The sequence below is a fragment of the Coregonus clupeaformis genome, chromosome 39 (assembly GCF_020615455.1).
Source record: "Coregonus clupeaformis isolate EN_2021a chromosome 39, ASM2061545v1, whole genome shotgun sequence".
In the NCBI taxonomy this organism is placed as follows: domain Eukaryota; kingdom Metazoa; phylum Chordata; class Actinopteri; order Salmoniformes; family Salmonidae; genus Coregonus; species Coregonus clupeaformis.
Genome location: NC_059230.1, coordinates 8,498,290 through 8,502,642, shown reverse-complemented (window position 1 = coordinate 8,502,642; position 4,353 = coordinate 8,498,290). Strand labels below are relative to the sequence as shown.

The following is a 4,353-nucleotide window of genomic DNA, read 5'->3' as shown; positions in this document are numbered from 1 at the left end:
AGGTTATGTCAATATACAGTGGGGGAAAAAAGTATTTAGTCAGCCACCAATTGTGCAAGTTCTCCCACTTAAAAAGATGAGAGAGGCCTGTAATTTTCATCATAGGTACACGTCAACTATGACAGACAAATTGAGAAATGTTTTCTCATGAAAATCACATTGTAGGATTTTCTATGAATTTATTTGCAAATTATGGTGGAAAATAAGTATTTGGTCAATAACAAACGTTTCTCAATACTTTGTTATATACCCTTTGTTGGCAATGACACAGGTCAAACGTTTTCTGTAAGTCTTCACAAGGTTTTCACACACTGTTGCTGGTATTTTGGCCCATTCCTCCATGCAGATCTCCTCTAGAGCAGTGATGTTTTGGGGCTGTTGCTGGGCAACACGGACATTCAACTCCCTCCAAAGATTTTCTATGGGGTTGAGATCTGGAGACTGGCTAGGCCACTCCAGGACCTTGAAATGCTTCTTACGAAGCCACTCCTTCGTTGCCCGGGCGGTGTGTTTGGGATCATTGTCATGCTGAAAGACCCAGCCACGTTTCATCTTCAATGCCCTTGCTGATGGAAGGAGGTTTTCACTCAAAATCTCACGATACATGGCCCCATTCATTCTTTCCTTTACACGGATCAGTCGTCCTGGTCCCTTTGCAGAAAAACAGCCCCAAAGCATGATGTTTCCACCCCCATGCTTCACAGTAGGTATGGTGTTCTTTGGATGCAACTCAGCATTCTTTGTCCTCCAAACACGACGAGTTGGGTTTTTACCAAAAAGTTCTATTTTGGTTTCATATGACATTCGCCCAATCCTCTTCTGGATCATCCAAATACACTCTAGCAAACTTCAGACGGGCCTGGACATGTACTGGCTTAAGCAGGGGGACACGTCTGGCACTGCAGGATTTGAGTCCCTGGCGGCGTAGTGTGTTACTGATGGTAGGCTTTGTTACTTTGGTCCCAGCTCTCTGCAGGTCATTCACTAGGTCCCTCCGTGTGGTTCTGGGATTTTTGCTCACCGTTCTTGTGATCATTTTGACCCCACGGGGTGAGATCTTGCGCGGAGCCCAAGATCGAGGGAGATTATCAGTGGTCTTGTATGTCTTCCATTTCCTAATAATTGCCCCCACAGTTGATTTCTTCAAACCAAGCTGCTTACCTATTGCAGATTCAGTCTTCCCAGCCTGGTGCAGGTCTACAATGTTGTTTCTGGTGTCCTTTGACAGCTCTTTGGTCTTGGCATTAGTGGAGTTTGGAGTGTGACTGTTTGAGGTTGTGGACAGGTGTATTTTATACTGATAACAAATTCAAACAGGTGCCATTAATACAGGTAACGAGTGGAGGACAGAGGAGCCTCTTAAAGAAGAAGTTACAGGTCTGTGAGAGCCAGAAATCTTGCTTGTTTGTAGGTGACCAAATACTTATTTTCCACCATAATTTGCAAAAAAATTCATAAAAAATCCTACAATGTGATTTTCTGGATTTTTTTTTCTCAATTTTTCTGTCATAGTTGACGTGTACCTATGATGAAAATTACAGGTCTCTCTCATCTTTTTAAGTGGGAGAACTTGCACAATTGGTGGCTGACTAAATACTTTTTTTCCCCACTGTAGGACTTGTTTTACTGTGGATATAGATAATTTTGTACCTGTTTCCTCCAGCATCTTCACAAGGTCCTTTTCGCACCATAGTACGTTCATCTCTAGAAGACAGAACGCGTCTCCTTCCTGAGCGGTATGACGGCTGCGTGGTCCCATGGTGTTTATACTTGCGTACTATTGTTTGTACAGATGAATGTGGTTACTTCAGGCATTTGGAAATTGCTCCCAAGGATGAACCAGACTTGTGGAGGTCTACAATAATTTTTCTGGTTCTTGGCTGATTTCTTTTCCCATGATGTCAAGCAAAGAGGCACTGAGTTTGAAGGTAGGCCTTGAAAAACATCCACAGGTACACCTCCAATTGACTCAAATTATGCCAATTAGCCTATCAGAAGCTTCTGAAGCCATGACATCATTTTCTGGAATTGTCCATGCTGTTTAAAGGCACAGTCAACTTAGTGTATGTAAACTTCTGACCCACTGGAATTGTGATACAGTGAATTATAAGTGAAACAATTTGTCTGTAAACAATTGTTGGAAAAATTACTTGTGTCATGCACAAAGTAGATGTCCTAACCAACTTGCCAAAACTATAGTCTGTTAATAAGAAACTTGTAGAGTGATTCAAAAATGAGTTTTAATTACTCCAACCTAAGTTTATGTAAACTTCCGACTTCAACTGTAGGTAAATTGCAGTTGGTCTAGAACAATGCAGCACATATCGCACTTAGATGTGCACGGAGGGCAAGTGACAGTAAGATTAATAATAATATGCCATTTAGCAGACGCTTTTATCCAAAGCAACTTACAGTCATGCGTGCATACATATTTTTTTTGGGGTGTATGGGTGGTCCCGGGGAACAAACCCACTACCTTGGCGTTACAAGCGCCGTGCTCTACCAGTTGAGCTACAGAGGATCAAAGTTGAGGGGAGATTGACTGCATCACTATTTGTCTTTGTGCAAGTATTGATGTGTTGAAGGTACCAAACTGTCTGTTCAAGCAGTTGGCACACAGTTCGGATACTCATCGGTACAACACAAGACATGCAACCAGAGGTCTCTTCACAGTCCCCAGGTCCAGAACAGAGGCTGGAAAACACACATTATTAAATAGAGCCATGACTACATGGAACTCTGCCACCCCAAGTAACTCAAGCTAGCAATAAAACCAGTTTCAAAGAACGACAAAGGGGACTGTGAAAAGACACAGCCATTTTATATCTATTGTATTGTAATTTGCACTGTATTATGAATTAGACCTAGATATTGTGTGTATGTACTGATATGTAGGCTATGTGTGACGTTTTAAATTAATGTACTTCAGTCCTTGACTAATAACGTTCTGTACTACAGTGTATGTAGTGTATTATGTCATGTTTACTAGAGATCCTGGTTTGAATCCAGGCTCTGTCGTAGCTGGCCGCGACCGGGAGACCCATGGGGCGGCGCACAATTGGCCCAGTGTCGTCCAGGGTAGGGGAGGGAATGGCCGGCAGGGATGCAGCTCAGTTGGTAGAGCATGGTGTTAGCAACGCCAGGGTTGTGGGTTCGATTCCCACGGGGGGCTAGTATGAAAAAATTAATGTATGCACTCACTAACTGTAAGTTGCTCTGGATAAGAGCGTCTGATAAAATGTAAATGTTTCATGTCGACCCCAGGAAGAGTAGCTGCTGTTTTTGCAGTGGCTAATGAGGATCCTAATAAATACCAAAATCATCAGCATCATCATCATAACCACCATCATCTTTGTTATTATCATAATTACCATTATCATCATCATCATCTGACAATTGCTCAAAGTTCCTCTTATCAGAGACTGAGGGTCCAACACACAACAGATGAACTTCAAGAAGCAGGGGATTAGTCAATGGCTACTTTTTCCTCCCAGAGGAACTGAGTACATGTACCCTTTAACTCCCATAACAGAGCAGGCCACCCCTCCTTTACAACCCCTCTGTTAAAAAGAGAGAGTGGCCACATAGTACATTAACCTAGCTAAAGGCCACTTGCATAACTCCCCGTTAGAAGCTGACCTTTCTGGGGGAACTCAGTGGCAACAGGACTACGGCAATATCCCAAATTACACCCTATTCCCTATGTAGAGCACTACTTTTGACCAGAGCTCTATGGGTGTCACAATAAAGGGAATAGGTCCCATTTGAGATGCATCCTACAGAATCACAGTATCAGCCAGGCTACTTGTAATGAACTTTTATGCCTCATGGGCAGGGTTGGGGAGTAACTGATTACATGTAATCAGTTGAATGTAATCTGATTACAAAAACAACGGTAACTGGAATCATTTACATTACCAGTAGAAATATTGTAATCGGATTACAGACACTTTTGAAAAACGAGATGATTACTTCTTGGAATACTTTTAAATTCAGAAAAAAAGACATTGACACCTTTCTGTTTTTCTCGATGACATTCAATTCAGCATTGAAAATGGTGCAAGTTTAAGTTTGTTCCACCTAAGTGAGTTTGACCACAAGTCAGAGACCACTATGATGACACACCAAATGCATTTGAAGGATCCTTTTTGTGTTCTTCTAATGCCTCTTAAGGGAAAAGTAATTGAAAAGTAACTGAAAGTAATCAGATTACGTTACCGAGTTTGGGTAATCCAAAAGTTATGTTAATGATTACAATTTTGAACAGGTAACTAGTAACTGTAACAGATTACATTTAGAAAGTAACCTACCCAACCCTGCTCATGGGTTCCATCTGATGAAGTCTGAAGAGTT

At 41.8% G+C, this 4,353-nt stretch overlaps 1 non-coding gene across 1 annotated transcript; it reads left to right on the top strand.

Annotated features, from left to right (window-relative positions):
* The first annotated feature begins 3,105 nt into the window (after nucleotides 1-3,105).
* On the top strand, nucleotides 3,106-3,172 carry trnaa-agc. Its single transcript has one exon. It is a non-coding gene; the product is annotated as a tRNA-Ala (tRNA).
* Nucleotides 3,173-4,353: the final 1,181 nt, after the last annotated feature.